The sequence below is a fragment of the Sander lucioperca genome, chromosome 5 (genome assembly GCF_008315115.2).
Source record: "Sander lucioperca isolate FBNREF2018 chromosome 5, SLUC_FBN_1.2, whole genome shotgun sequence".
Taxonomy (NCBI): domain Eukaryota; kingdom Metazoa; phylum Chordata; class Actinopteri; order Perciformes; family Percidae; genus Sander; species Sander lucioperca.
The window spans coordinates 35,058,783-35,076,517 of record NC_050177.1 but is presented as its reverse complement, the minus strand read 5'-3'; positions in this window follow the sequence as shown (position 1 = coordinate 35,076,517).

The following is a 17,735-nucleotide window of genomic DNA, read 5'->3' as shown; positions in this document are numbered from 1 at the left end:
TTATTGATTTAAAAAGGAGCTTATTGATTTAAAAACGATTGTATTGCTTCCGCTAAAGAAAATAGTCCATACAATATCCAATAGTCCGTCTCTACGGGTGGAATCCTGCGACCATAGCAACGTAAGCTGTTTAATGCAACCCTCTGTCTGTCACTCAACACCACAGTATCTCCCCCTCTTGTAGCAAATACATTTCTGGGAAAAGCCACCAGTCCGGGCACGCATTTTATCTCCCTTACGGCCTGTGGTAGTAGCCATATATTTCATGAGTCAGGCTGTTATGGGGTGCTGCCGTGCTATCGCTAATTATAGGTGGACAAATTCATTCACCTAGCTGCTGTGTTCATCACTGCAGGTTGACATGACATTAGCTGAGGCGTTGTTAAGTGAGCTCTAATTCACATTAAACTGAACATTTCCGTTGATGATGAAGTGAGACAAGGTGAATGGGACTTCTTTGGGAATATTTATGTTGATGTTGCTGTCCTCATTCATCTCGTTTCCTGTGTAATGGTATTACTGTACCATTTGAAAACGTTGCCTGCTCACAATGACACTTACACTGTACAGTATGTAGGCCTTGCAGTGTTAAACAGATCTGGTGTGTTCCTGAATGTCCAGTAGGGAATTACTTGGCAAGAAAATGAGAGTTGAGAGACAGGTTGTGGTGATGTGGGTGTATGTCAATATCTCTATTTACTAGATTTTAACCTTTATTTAACAAAGCAACTTGCACTCAGAATCTCTTTCAAGACAGACGCATTGCCGTACATGAAGTTGCAGATACTACTACACTGAGAAACACGCAACAATTATAGTTATGTTTAGCTATAACAAGCCAAGCGTCTACAGCCATGATAGTGGCTCTGTGAGGCAGTGCTTTGAATGCTAATATTAGCATGCTAATATGCTCACAATGATAATGTTAACATGCTTTAGCAGATATGTGTACCATGGTCATGTTCTTATTATGCAGCTGAGGCTGATGGGAATGTCACTTATTTTGGAGGTATTTGCTCCAACATCAAATAATTGGAAATGCTGAAATTATGACCTGCTGATTGCGCCAGATGTCAGTCAGATCGACAATATCATTAGGATACATCATCTTGGGACCATGAATGTCTGTACCAAATGCAGCCCGTCCTCACCCAAAAGTGACCGTATAGGTCTATTACTGAGTACCAGTTCATAACAACCCATAATTACATTACTTGTTAGGTGGTGACCTTTTGTGGCTGTAGTAATTATGTGCCATAACAATAACAATTATGTATAAAAAGTGACAAAGTATAAAGCGCCATATTTTGTGTAAGGAGGGAGGCATGTTGGGGTGGTGGATGGGTCAAAAAAACACACGACTTTCACTCATGAAACTGGGTCACGGTCACGTGTGGATATAACTCGTATTACTACATATTAATGTGTTTTTAACTCGCTTTATAATTTTAGTGTAGTAGTGAGAGGCCATTAGTATTGTTTAATATTGATAATATAAGTCTTTGACAGTATCACAGTTGGGGTGGTGCTTCGAGCTGAGACTCGCCCTGTCTGCTTGAGGAATCACTGCTCTGACCTTGTCAGACACAGACAGAGGCAAGCAGCAGCCCCTCAGGGATCTGTCACTTTGCCTTTCTGCCCTTCAGAAAGATTTAGAAGACTTAAACGTTTCTAGAGCTTGATGGGGATTGCAACATGGATAAACTGGAGATGAGCAGAGAGCAAGTCATTTATTTAGTTATTTTTATTTAATTTAACCTCTGTCTTTACCTTTTATTATAAGATAAACTCCCATGAGAGAAGTACTATTTCACATTATACTGACATTATTTATCGAAGGATGAAAGAGCACATTTCTTCGGATTGAATTTCAAAATTTCAAATGTTTTCTACTGTTGTCTACAAATCCAAATATTTACTGCTGAGATTTGACTCCTCCATGTCTTGACACCACACGTTCTATGCATGCCAGAACACCTGTTCTATGCATGCCTACTATTAGGAGGCTAGTGTCAGAGTTGTGCCAAAGCAAAGGTTTCTGCTAACATGATACATTTTTAAGCACAATGTTACTGTTACCACAACATTTTGGGACTTCTAAATTCCAATGGCTAATGCTAAGGCTAATATCTCTTAATAGTTTTGGTGACATTCTGACCAATTACAGTGCTGCTCCATTCCCAACCAAGTAATTTTTTTAAAACAGTCGGATACACTGGAGCCTTGCTACTAAAATCCCCTGTTGCCAAAGAACTTTTTTTTTTTTTATAGGCTGCCATTAAAAAAAAAGAAGAGATGTATGTAAGACTCTTGACTCTTTGTAATGTGACTTGTTAAACCATGAAGATTCACTACTAGAGAATAGAAAACTTGTGTGTGTGTGAGACGTCTTTTTAATCTTAATACTCCATGGGACGAAAAGGCCGAACCAGGGAAAAAGACAATAATGCATATTTGGAGAAAGCTGCACAAGCTAGGTGAGCAACTTTAATGGGAATAAATGGGCGCCATCTTAAGGTCCAGTATCCCATTTTCAAAATACATCTATGCTACCAGCTAACCTATTTCTCTTCACATGATCAACTTTAATTAAATGCCTGGTCTTTACGTGATAGTACTAGATGAGAAAATGGCTGACTCTGGGTGAAATTGCTATAAACTCTGCTGAGCACATTCATGGTCAAAAGGGTGTGAACCCTTTTAATTTTAATGACTCAATGGTGTTTCCTCAACTGCTGCCCTTTCAGCAAGTCCACACTATCCACACATTTAGTCTCACTTCTGCCTCTGGCACAATTATTGTTAGGTTACATATATATGATCTGCTGTAGGGATAATTGCTTTCTAGAGTCTCTAAGTGAAGCTGGTGTTTGTTACAGTATATAGTTGATATAAGTGTCATAATATGTTTCTGTTGCCATGGCTCTAAGTGACACTAAGAGTAGCACCTGACCTGTTATACGGCAGGAATGCTCTCCAGCATTATGTCCATGTCATGCATGCTTTGAAAACACAGCTGACAGCTTTGTAAGTAAATGATTGGTAGGAAAGTACAGTTGTCACAGTATTCACATGATTGTGCCTTTAATCACACCAGAGCTATGAATTGTAGCTTTGTTTAATGTTAATAGGTAAGTTTGTGACTTAATGTTCTCTATTTATTTTTAGGGAGACTTTTATTGAATAAAGATATGAAAAGGAAAAGTCACTGACAGCAGCAAGATATTCATGGTTCCTTTAAGAAGAAACCAAGTAGTCAGACCAAGGTTATAATCGTTAACGAAAACGAACAAAATAACAAAAACTAGGTGGGAAAAAACATTGTCGTTAACTGAAATAAAAATAAAAACGAGGCATTACAAAAAAACGATAACTAAACTAAAACTGTAATGTCTGTTTGCAAAACTAACTAAAATAAAATAAAATTATCGAGTAAATGTCCTTAGTTTTAGTCTTTGTCGATGTCTTTCATAGAGCAAATAACGTTATATCTTTCCGACCATGACATTTCCCGACATGTATAGTTTCCGACTGGGAACCCAGAAATCCCGACATTCCACGTCAAATTGAACACAACATAGTCCATGCCCCTAGCCTGGCATCATGGCGGTACTGAAAGTCCGAAGAAAGCGGCACCTATATGACTGTGTCAGATAAAAGCAAGTGCCTTGCAGTGGAAGGTGGTAAAATATATGGACAAAGTATTACAGGGAAAAATCCCACGAATTTGAAGTACATTTGAGAAGCGCACACAAGCTAGGAGGCTAACCTAGCTTACCTTAACAAGGTAAAGGAGAAAGCAAAGCCCCCTTTCCCCGAAACAGAAGCTAACCTCGGTAACGTTACGGGCATGGATGTATGGATACAGGGCCAGGCAGCATGACAGAGACAACAGCAGGACAGAGAACACTACAGGAGGGCTTTCACCGGCGACCCGATAGGTGCTGGTTAGTAAATACGCAGAGGACACCAAAAGTGGGAGGAAGCGTGGGTTAATATGTGTATTGATACTGGGACACAACTGTGTGAGTCTATTGACTTCAAAAAGTTCGCCACTTTACTCGAACCAAAGTTCAAAACACCTGTTCATGTATGTCTTCTTTAGACTGTTGGCTATTTAGGTTTTTTTCCTCGAACACGTCACTTACACATTTTGCACATACTGCGGCGTCTTGTGTAGACTGTTTACATATTTATGACCAGATGTAGGCTACATTTTATGTACTGGTGTTATTGTTGAATACATTGTGAATACATATTTCTAAAATTGTATGATGTTTTTGTTGAGTTATTATTACACAATACTTTTTCTGACCTTTTTGAATCCCCAGACAAAATAACCCATATTACAAAAAAAGACTAAAACTAATAAAAACTAAACTAAAACTAAGCATTTTCAAAAAATAAAAACTAAGCCCGCAAACCCGCTTTAAAAACTAATTCAAACTAAACTGAATTTGAAAACAAAAAGTCAAAACAAAATAAAAATAAAAACTAATGAAAAATGCAAAACTATAATAACCTTGAGTCAGACAGATGCTGTGCAGAGCTGTGCAGGCAAACCTTCCACCAGTCAGGGCCTAACAAATAGCCATGGACCTGCCAGCACAGGTATGAACCATCCTGAGAGAGCCAGTGAGGGCTACACCAGTTATTTGCAGCAACATTGTATATATTCAGATATAATAATAAAAACAAGTGAAATGAATAATGAATGTGATGTTTTTTATTTAGCAGAATTACATTGTGTTGTTCTATCCGATCCAATGTTTCCTATATTTCTAATCAGATTTTCAGTGCCCCCCGCGGGCCCCCCCTGACTGATTATTGGTCCCCCCCTGTGCCACCCCACTTACAAAATCCTGGAATCGCCCCTGCGAGTCTACAGCCATACTAGTGGCTCTGTGAGTCTTTACCCAGGCACAGTGATGCTTTGAGCTAAATGCTAATGTCAGCATGGGTCATTACTGCAGCTTTCATACAGTAGCTTATATTTGCAGAAGAGTAGGCTAATGCAGCAGCCCAAACACACCACACACAGCCAACCTCACACATAAACACACATGCACACATCCTTACACAGTATTCATACTTGCACCCGTGGTAAAAAATAATGTAGCCTAGTCTAATCTGTAGTGACTTAATGTATCTAAATAACGGCTGTTAATAACCTGTTTTTCTGGGCTAAAAATAAACCCACATCCAGTGTGCGCTGTATAACTTTGGATTTGGTGATCCATTTATTCACAGTACTGTAAAGCACATGTTCACTGTAATGTTCTACTATGAGACAGCGATAAGAGTAAAGTTCTTGTATGGACCCCTATAAGACTCCTCACCCACTGTGCAATCCCCTGGTCTAATGTCATGTACAGCAGTGCATCCTCAGCAGAAATCGCCGCCGCGGTCAGGGCCTCCCCTTCTCCGTCTCCATCCTCCGGCAGCTTCGTCCTGGTTGGTGACAGGTTTACCATATCGCCTAGTCTTATTTACAGGTTTTGATAAAGTCTCCAACCAGTGACGTTTCGGGAGTAAAAAACGTTCCATTCTAATGTTATACTCACTTCGCTAATCCTAACGGCTACCAAATAATGTGTTCTTCTTCTTCTGTGTAAATATGTTACTGCGTAAGTAAGGTAAAAAGTTGATACATGTGTGCTGCGCCCATTGGCCGAATATGATCACCTGCGTTTGCTTCATGTTTTTTAGTCTAAAAATAATCAGTTTGTTTTATTAATTTATTTATTCATTTTTCAAATATAAATTATAGTATTTACACATTAATGTACATATTCTTTATAAATAAATCACAGGTAGCTATAGCACCCCCAAGCCCCTCCCTGGCGACGCCTATGGCTGTCCCTGGATTCAACACAAATGCAAGAAGAAAATCAGTATCACTTCTTCCATTGTTGTCTGTCCCACAACTGCTTTTTTACTTGCCTACCAAAGCATAAAATAACACATAAGTGACATAGATTACTTAGTCCCTTTGTCTTTTTAATGATAATGAAAGATGCATGTGTGTGTGTACACACATACCTTAAACCTCTCGTCTCCTCTGGCTGACATTTCACTGTTGACATTTCCAACAGGTACCTTTTAGTCCACTTCAACCACAGTCAAGGCATCATAGTAGTTGTGTATGTATATCACTGTCAGGCTGCTGTGGGACTTTTATTGGATGAACATCCTGCTCTTTCTGGCCAATAGAAGAGATTGGAGTTATAATTTCTCCTAGCAACAAGGCTCACAGACTGTGTATTGCCAGTAGCTTACTGACACCCTAAATAGGAATCATTTCAAAACTATTCTCTTTGTCAATGTGGTGACATTTAACATGTTGTGACTGTTTTCCCTCATCATCCACAATGAATGAAAATTTCAATAAACTAATGTAAACAGAGTTGTTTTTTGAGCAACACATCCAACCTAGCTGAAATCTTCTTTTCTGTACTCATAATGTTTTTGTTTTTTAATCTTATATAAATATCACATTCATCTCTCATTTTACTTAATCACAGAAGTTGATAAGTAAACAAGATACCCTTTCAACTCCCAGAATGCTGCAGATATGTCCTGCCGTCTTTTCACTGCATTCTGCAGGTAAAGAGGAAGATCCCATTACAGTCAGTTAAGCATTTATCTTCTACTCATACATCACTGAGGCACTATTTGCACTACCCTACGCTACACCATAGGCAGTAGCAAGATACCTTTAATATAATAGGCCACCTTCTCGCCAGAGTAGAGCTGTTACTTAACTTGAAAATGTGGGAAAGAAATCCAATATTCAATCTGTAATGATCTGTTGAAATTTAAAGTTGACAGTGTATAAGTGCAACAGTTGCAATATGCTGTGGTTCACTGCGCTAACTCAAAATAGAGAAAATTAGCAAGCCATGCTAAGCATACAGTCATGACAGCAAACCGAAAATGTGGGGAAGCATTTTGGATTTGACAGCATAGATGCAAGATGTGGATGAAGCATTGATGAAGCAATATATATTGTATTGCATTCTATCACCCCTTTAAGAAGACTTAATCAGTTGAAGCAAAGTCAATGAAACCCCTATTTTGGACCACTGTTACAAAAGCAAATTGTGCTACTTGAAACAATAATTTCCCTTATTTTTACTTTGCATGGCAAGATAGCTTTACTGGAGAAAAAAAAGGTACTCTGCACTACATGATACATGTTTTAAGTTTTTAAGTTTAAGATTAAGTTTTCTGGCTTTCTTTCTTTGGTTGGTAAATAAATTAAGGGAGAGCTCACCATCTGTCTCAGCTGTGGCTTCAAAGTTTGACCATCGCACCATTCTGACACACAGTTACATGCACACACTCAGTGCTCAGAGGCAGTGTAAGGTTTCAGCTCTAGAGTGCATTTTGGTTTCACTGGATGGTCTGTTACATCTGCTGTTTGTATATACAACGTCTTCACCAATGTACACTTGTAATTCCTGCAGCTCAGCTCTCCTGTGTGTTTTTTTTCGGTCAGCAGACACCTCATTGTGCCCCTGCCATGTTTAAAAATCCCTATGTAGCACTTTTTAATGATGGTAAATATCCAGAGAGGGCTCTTGGCAAATAGATGCATCATTTTCAACCACTTCACCACACAACATTCAAGGCGAAAATTGCTTGTTCAAATACCACAAGTTTGCCTCTCCTAAATTGCTTATGTGATGTTTTTCAATTAATGTGTTTTTTCAACTTTACAATTTTATATATGAAGTATTTTAGGCGTCAAAGGTGTATGTATTAATACATAGGATATAGGAATTTTGATAATATACAATTCACACTGAAAAGGCAAACACTCACATACATTAGTAGTCATAGATATATATAAAGGCTAGATGTCTCGTCCGCGCTGCTGGCCAATGGAGGTCGACGTCCGCACCTGGCGGCCATCTTGCCACAGTCAGCTTGCTCACTCGTAACATTGTGTTTTAATGGTGCATGTACTTTTTAAATAACCATAACTTGCTCAATTTTCTACCGATTTTCAAACGGTTTGGTTTGTTATAAACGTCAGAGATGTAGTTATGACACTGCATACTTATGAATAATTATAACCATGGATTTCCATATGAAAATAACATTAAACAGAAAATATAGGTGCAATGAATATACACAAGCACAAGGTATTTATGTTAAATCAATATATAGGCTACTAAAACTCATATATATATATATATATATATATACACACTTTTATAATATGTATATTACTAATATATACTTTTATAATATGTATATTACTAATATAATAAAATAATTTGAGTTATTACATGTTTATTTTAAACAAGTTTAAACTATTATAAAAGTGACATTTATTTGCAATAAAAAATAGGTACAAGATTTCCCTTTACAAATATACATAAAGAAATGCTGCATGTTGAAATACCCACCCTGTAGAGAGAACTACACTACTGTGGAGGTATACACATGGAGGATAGAGATAAAAAATTCAAAAAATTCAATTCAATTCATTCAATTTTATTTGTATAGCGCCAATTCATAAAAAAAGTTATCTCAGGACACTTTTCAAATAGAGCAGGTCTAGACCGAACTCCTTATAACATTATTAACCACAAGTAGCCATGCATTCAGAGAACGTAGTGTTCTAAAGAGGTAATAGGGTACTATGAGCTCTTTAAGATATGAAGGGGCCTGACCATGAAGAGCTTTATAGGTGAGGAGGAGGATTTTATAAAGACAGCAGCTCTGCTTGCTGGTCCCAACTCTGGGTTGGCTCTTTTGATTGAAAAGGTTGCCTACCCCTGGGTGTAGATTCAATGTTCACACATGTTTATTCATTCAAGTGTATGAGTGACAGAGCAAGTGAGATAGCCAGTAGTTCTCAAACTTTTTACACAGAGTACCACCTCAAATAATATTGGGCTCTTAGACTACTAACACCATCATAGACCTTTCTGGGTACCACCAAGATAAAGGATTTAATATAATAAGCCATATGATGCTCTCATTTGTTTGATATTCCACATGCAAATACTCACAACATCAGGTTGAGGTGCATCCTGAGACAAGTCCGTTGGCAGGTTGTTTTCCGCTCTTCTAGAGGTGGTTGTGCTTCTTGTTGCTACCAGCTAAAATAAACGTAAGTAAAGAAGTTTTGAGTGTCTAAAATGTGCTGTAATAAACAACACATTATATAACTTGCAGTAACAAAAACTAAAGTGACATTTAATCACATATTGATATATCAATCTTATACACCTTGAATTATTGTTGGTCAATGATACACATACACTTTGAAGATGAGCTGGAAAGTTGTAAATGGTTGGCACAACACCATCTTTAAGCCGGACATTCTGCCCCATTCTGTCAAAGTCCTCACTCCTGAAGTGCTCACTGCAGAGCAGTGTCCTGTCAGAGACAACAAAACTGTCCCTTCTTAGAGCAAGTTCCCACTGCCTCCTCATCTTTCCGGTTTTGGGAAACCTTAAAAACGTGAGAAACGTACCCAGATATATAAATTATTGTCAACATTTCCAACCCTTTTTTCCTTCTTTCAACATTAACGGTAAGGACAAAAATACACACCTAAATTATCATATGTTTGGGGTAATTGTATGTATGCATGTGTGCATGTATGCATCATGTATGCATGTATGTACTTTAGAATAAGACAACCACACTAAACTAGTTATAAAAAGGTGTCCAAAAGAAACATTCAGCGATTGTGTAAACAAACTTCTAAAAAGCCTTGGGTCAACAACAATCTTGTAATACTATTATGTCATAGCTATGCTAAACTGTAACGTTAGCTGCTACTAGGTCTCACTCAAAGCTTCTTGTTATTAGCCAGCTAGGCTAATAACTACAACCACACTCACAGCTTCTTGTTATTAGCCAGCTAATAACTACAACCACATCCACAAAGACTGTAATTTAGACAAAAGATTAGTCCTCATAAAATCATTATTGGTGTCAGTAAAACAGCTCGATTGTGGTCTCAGCCTTGATAACTTGCGCAAGTAGTAGTGATACACAACTATGCTGCACGATTAAGTCGTTTTTCAAAAAGAAAAGCTGCAATTTCAACATGTTCAAGCATCCAGAATTATAGCCACGTTAATAACGTTTGTAAGAAACCAAACCGTTTGTAAATCCGTCAAGATTTCAGCGAGATAAGAGTATTTGTGTTCGTGCAGATCACTCACCTTACATCAGGTACCACAAAGCCCGCAAGAAAGCTTGACTGTGACAAGATGGCTGCCGGTGATGACGTTAGAGACTCCACCGTAAGACATCTAGCCTTTATATATATCTATGTTAGTAGTTATATACTGCAGCTAAAATGGCGGACGGAAGTGGGCGTGTATATGAAACCGGAAGCGGAAATTGTAAACCGGAAGTGGTATCGTCATATCCGGAAAATGTAAATTATTGACCTGAAGAGGTGTGTCTATGAAGCCGGAAATCAGAAAATAGTTATATCCGGAAAATGTAAATCAGAAACAGGAAATAGTACCAAAGAACCTTTTTACTTAAATCTTTGTTGGAGCAGAGATTTACTTTTCTTCAGTCTACAATCTTCAGTCATGGCTAGCACTGGTGAGTAAATTTAAAATCAAATGTCTTGCTTAAACATTATTCTCTGTTACTTTCATTCAAGAGTAAAAACAAACATTTTTGTACCATGTTTGTTTATAGGTTTCTATTAATAGGGGGTTCTTCACCAGATATGCCTGCTGATGGAGTTTTTTCTAAAGATACAAGGTAAATCATGTATACACATATTTCAGTATAATGTAAAAGTACTGTAATCTCTGATCTATCTATACATTTTAGGCTATTCAATAAGATCTTTTTTCACTTCCATTCACTGGGTCTCCCCTGAAACAGTTTCAGTTTCCCTGGGGAGCCCCGCCTGCGTCTTGATTTGAAGGGTGTAAAAAACTAGTTAAACGTGTTAAATCATCCTACAGGGTGTCACCCCTCAGACAAAGTTTTTGGTAGTCCTAGCATTAGTTTTCAACCATCTGAGCTATTATAGCCTAATAATAATGGGGGTTTTTTTGGGAGTCCTAGCATTAGTTTTCAACCATCTGAGCTATTATAGCCTAATAATAATGTTTTTTTGGGGGGGAATCCTAGCATTAGTTTTAAACCATCTGTGCTATTATAGCCTAATAATAATAATAATGTTTGATGTAACTTTAGATCAAATACATAAAATGGTCTGTCCTCAGACATTTTTTAGTTTCTAACTCTGTGAAAATGGGAAGAAAGAGCACTGTAGGATCCAAAAAGTAGTTTTTGTTTATATTTTAAGAACAATAGTTATTATTTTAAGAATTACTTTAAGACTTTGTTTATAGTTCTGATCCACTGATATTAATTGACAGCTAGGCCACTGATTGACAAATAGGCTGCACCATAGTAATTATGAATGTGATATAATTAATGTAATGAAGGGAAGTTGGAAACATGAGTGCATACTTTTGGGGGTCCTAGCTTTAGTTGAGACCAGACAATTTTTTAACCATCTAATCATCCTGTTCATGTTATTTGATTTTTACCAAAAGTACTGTAATCTCTGATCTATCTGTTCATACATTTTAGGCTATTCAATAAGATCTTTTATTGATAACTTATGTAATAACTAATGTAATAATTGTTCACTTCCATTCACTGGTCCTCCCCTGAAACAGTTTCAGTTTCCCTGGGGAGCCCCGCCTGTGTCTAAATTTTAAGGGTGTAAAAAACTAGTTAAACGTGTTAAACCATCCTACAGGGGGGTGTCTTGATTTGAAGGGTATAAGGGTCTGTGTTCTGACAGTCTTTGTGAGGTAGTCTTTATTTCTTTCCTTCATTTATTTTTTGTTTTGACTTTTTAAAGTACATAAGTACTACATACACTACACAACAATATGTAGCAATAAGGTAGAAATGATTATAAAGAATAACAGATATAAAACTATATAAGGATGGAATCAAAATCTTAAGCAGTTGTCTTTGAATAAAAGTGATTCAAGGTGCTAAGTTGGCATCCCTGTGAGACTCGATGTGCTTATCATAGGTTCAGCTCATGGGTTTGTTTGTGACTGTGACCTTTCATCACATCTCTCAATAACGAATAACTTTTTAAATTATAACATCTAAAGCATGTGAAATATACACCCTAGCTGAATATCTGTCATTTATTTTCCTTATATCAGGTCTGTCTGTATGGCGTTTTACTCTCTAGCTGTAATACAAATTATAAAAACACAAATATAACTTCTTATCCAAATGCCTTGTGTTACACTGTGCTCTATTGCACCTTTAGGGAGACAAAAAAAAGAAAAAGAAGCAAGAAAAATACGTGACAAGATCTGTTGTTGTCGGAGTTATTACAAATACTACTTAATTTGAGTGGAACATTTCCCCTTTTTAACATACATTTCTCATGAATAATTACCTTCTTAAACTTGTGAAATCTGCGCTTGTTAATGGCACTTAGGGATTCTTATCGCCTTCTTGTCAAAAACCTTGCAATGACTATAACTACTTCTTAAAATTAGCAATCATGGAGAAACAATTATATTACAGTGTGACATTTTCTGCTAATAGCTATCTACGTTGTATTTATTTATTTTTTCTTAAAGATAAACAAATTAGCCATGTTTCTATTTTTACTGGTGAATAAACTCAAACAGGATAAAACTGAAAAAACTTCAAATGTGTTACAAAACTCACATATCTCTTGAAAATATTTGACATACCGTGATACAGCAACTTAACAATGCCCAGTGAGAGTACTATAAATTCGCCAATTTCAAATATTCACAGCTCACACTGGGGCATTAAGGTCACTGATATTCACAACTTCTTCAAACAAATCATCATATTCAAAAGAAAGCGGTTTTACTTTGGCTTCAAGGAAGTTTTCAACCAATAAACACCACAAAGTGCAGTAACAAATAACAGAAATGTAAGTGGTTTTTTAATATTGGTCTAATTTTCTTGTGTAACTACATACTTTTCATGTTTAAAGCTTCCAAAAGGACATTGGAAGAGTGACTCTGACTTTTCAAATTTGGCTGTTGACCCCCTGGATGGGGTGTGTGAGCGTCCGGTTGTACTCAAAGGCAGATAGCTAGAGACAGCTGCTCATTTATCCTTGTAAGTACATATTGTTTTAACTCTGTTTTTCACTAGCCAAAATTAATAACCAATTAATATTACAGTTAACCTGAATTACATATGCACTTTGCTAACCATGCTAGCTAACCATCAGGTCCTTCTTGCAAAACTGTCTTATTTTAATGTCTCCTCGTTAGCAACAAAATGGATTGAGTCGTATCTAACTGGTAGAGAACAATATGTTTTTGTGAGCGGTTATCGTTAATCAGCTCTTGGCTTATGCACAGGGTTACCACAAGGATCGATACTTGACCGCTTTTGTTTAGTTTATATATTAATGATTTGCCGTTTGTTTGCCCTGAAGGCCAAACACTAATGTATGCGGACGACACCGTAGTATATGTGCATGCCAAGACAAAACATCTGGATGCTGCCAAACTTACCACAGCCATGGATCAGATCACCGATTGGCTAAATCGTTCCTACCTTCATCTTAATGTAAATAAAACTGTAGGAATGTTTTTCACAAAAAGACAATGTAACATTTGTGTCAAATATAACCATCTCAGGGCAGAACATTATGATTGTGTCACAATTTAAGTATCTGGGGATTATTATCGACTCTAATCTTGCTTTTAAAGCACATATTAAGAAAGTGTGCAATAAGGTCAAGTTTAGCCTAGCAAATTTTAAATATATTAGTAATGCCCTAATTTTTAATACTGCCAAATTATTTATGGATGCCATGATTATGTCACATCTAACATATTGTCTGACAAGCTGGGGACAAACTAACAGCTCATCATTAAAGCCACTAGCTACTCTTTGCAAGAAAACACTCAAAGTTTTGGACCAGAAGCCGAACAGCTCGCATCATTGTATTATCCTAAATAACTGTAAACTGCTGAGCTGGGAAGATGTAATTAAATACAAAAACAACTGTCTGGTGTACAAAATTCTGCATAACACTGCTCCTACTCCTTTGAACTCTTTCATAACGTAACAACAGCAGTCAGATCACTAGAAGCACCGCACGAGGTAACCTTCTAATTCCATTCAGGAAAAGTACAATTGGCCAATTACCATTTTCTGTTACGGCATTACAAAACGGGAATTCATTGCCCACTACAATCAAAGATATACATACATATTCCACCTTTACAACACACCTTAACCCTTGTGTTGTCTTCCCAGTTGACCAAGAACAAGTCTTTCAGGGTCAAATTTGAAAAAATTCATGGTCAATAAACCTATTTTATATGACATTATACCAAATATCTTTAGTTAAAAAAAGCAGAACTTATGGATTACTTGGACGAATAGTAAAGATCAGAGGATGTTTAGTGGATCAATTATCTGAGTTTGTTTGTTTGTGTGCCACTTCTTTGTATGTTTAACCTTTTTTGCTTAGGACTGCTGTTACTATAGATGTAATGTAACTCATTTTAATATGTTAACCATTGTATTTTATGATGCCTATTGTCAGCTGGAAATTAGCCGTTGAGGCTAAAGCTGCTCCTTTTACTGTATAGTTAATTAAGGGGGACTGTCCACGACATTATAAACTAATAAACTAAACTAGCTAGCGCTAGCTGATTACTTAGCTCCACCCCTCTCGTACAAATATGGTCACGTCTAGCTCCAAAAAACAAAACAAGATAGTGACTCCCAAAATGTCAAATTATAGCCTTCAAACGTCCACTTCTTTTATACAGCCTGTGATTATATGTTGAATGTTTCAAATTTAACAATTGAAATGACCCCATTTCTAAGTAATCAAATTGTGTGGGGTTGCATTAACATTTTCACCAATGACTGTACCTTGTGTGCATTCAAAGAAAACTGTCACCCATCTTATGACTGGAGTTCATATTTATAAATATATAACACAGATAATGTGAAACTACAACAAGATATTATTGTTGACAAGCTTGCTAACTTTCACGGCTGCTACATAGTTTCTCTGCTATTGTCTGGATGCTCAAAAGAACAGGTAAAACACGTACAATACAAAACAAACATGAAGAGACCTCCTTTGAAAAACAAATACAAGGTCCTTTAGTGCCCTTGCAGTATTATACACCTACACATACAGTGATTTCTACTTCAGTGGCCTTTTTTCAAGGTGCGACTGCTTTGCTTTCCATACTGCTCAGAGGAGGTAATACATTCAATAACATTTTAACTTGCCAATTCAGCTGTCAGTCCTGCTCTTTCATTGCCAAAAACACTATAGAAATGTACTGGTTAATGGCTGCAAGTAGTGATTAATAAACACAAAAGTTACAACACAAAGTAAAAATAACAGTTTTGTGTACAGTGAGACTAACCTTCAAGACATGTTCTTGAAAAGGAATGCCACTCAATTCATGAATGGTACAGTTATGACCTAAGACAGACAAACTATTTCTTCTGTAAACTTTATATTAAAATAATGTCATTTGTTTCAAGCCAAAGAATCACTATGAATGCTGTCACATTTAGATTTTATATTTGACATCAAAGATTCAGGGGCCAAACAAGCAATGGCAACAACATCCCCAGTTAGCTAATATACACCCATTTGTCCTAAGGCAAAGGCATAGTGAATCCCAAACCTGATGTTCATTGGTATTCCCCGTGTTCTGACAGTCTTTGTGAGGTAGACTGCTTTGTTTCAAGGGGCCAACTTTTATTTCTTTCCTTCATTTATTTTTTGTTTTGACTTTTTAAAGTACATAAGTACTACATGTATACAATATGTAGCAATGAGGTAGAAATAATTATAAAGAATACCAGATATAAAACTATATAAGGATGGAATCAAAATCTTAAGCAGTTGTCTTTGAATAAAAGTGATTCAAGGTGCTAAGTTGGCATCCCTGTGAGACTCGATGTGCTTATCATAGGTTCAGCTCATGGGTTTGTTTGTGACTGTGACCTTTCATCACATCTCTCAATAACGAATAACTTTTTAAATTATAACATCTAAAGCATGTGAAATATACACCCTAGCTGAATATCTGTCATTTATTTTCCTTATATCAGTTCTGTCTGTATGGCGTTTTACTCTCTAGCTGTAATACAAATTATAAAAACACATATATAACTTCTTATCCAAATGCCTTGTGTTACACTGTGCTCTATTGCACCTTTAGGGAGACAAAAAAAGAAAAAGAAGCAAATACGTGACAAGATCTGTTATTGTCGGAGTTATTACAAATACTACTTAATTTGAGTGGAACATTTCCCCTTTTTAACATACATTTCTCATGAATAATTACCTTCTTAAACTTGTGAAATCTGCGCTTGTTAATGGCACTTAGGGATTCTTATCGCCTTCTTGTCAAAAACCTTGCAATGACTATAACTACTTAAAATTTGTCACCAAGCTATAAATTCAACATAAGTTATGTCTTTTAATTCGAAAGGACAAAGTGTATAACTAAAATGACAATGAATAGCAGATTGTATTAATAATGTACATGCTTTTGTTCTTGGTTATCCTTTTGGATGCCCTGTCATTTTTTTATTTTTTCTATTTATTTATTTTTTGTGCTGTGAATCTAAATGTTGTCCTACTTTATCAATTGGTACAGCTTAGTGCAATTATAGGTACAGCATTTTTGACAATAATCTAACGGGGTGTTTGTTTTTGACTTTAGATGCAGTCATCAGCCCTTTCACAACTTCACTCTCAAAAGTTATGGTGACCATGACTAATTATTTAAAATATGCACCAGAGGGGGTTAATTTGTTTGCTCTACTAGACTCACCATTATAGTTGACATTACAAAAACAAATATTTTACAATGTGACTTCAATCTAAACCATAAATTACTATGTTAATTGCTGGTAAAATATTGTTTCAGTAGTAATTCACAGTGTTTCACATAAATATAAAATCTACCATTCTTTTTGTGTTCTCCATTTGAAAACTCAGGAAAGTGATGATATGTAGAGTATCTGCTGCTGTTTTATCATTAATGAACCCTAAGTATTAGGTATAGCTTACGTTCCTTTCTACCTCAGTTTGTTAGTTATCTCTGATAGACAAATACATGAAAGCAGCAAAATGTCAGCACCTTATTCTGCTTGTTTGTTGAAGAAACATATTGTATTGTTCCAACAAAAACAGTATGTAAGTGTTTTACACACACATGAAACCTGTGTAAGGTAATGAAGCCCAACTGAAGTGAAGCCAATATATTTAATTCGCACAAATTAACCCTCTCTGGTGCATATTTTAAATAATTAGTCATGGTCAACATAACTTCGAGAGTGAAGTTGTGAAAGGGCTGATGACTTAATCTAAAGTCAAAAACAAACACCTCGTTAGATTATTGTCAAAAATGCTGTACCTATAATTGCGCTAAGCTGTACCAATTGATAAAGTAGGACAACATATAGATTCACAGCACAAAAAATAAATAAATAGAAAAAATAAAAAAAATGACAGGGCATCCAAAAGGATAACCAAGAACAAAAGCATGTACATTATTAATACAATCTGCTATTCATGGTCATTTTAGTTATACACTTTGTCCTTTCGAATTAAAAGACATAACTTATGTTGAAGTTACATTATTGATATTATTACAATTTGGGGCTACTTGGTGAAATTATGGACATATGGATGAGCACAGACTGAATTA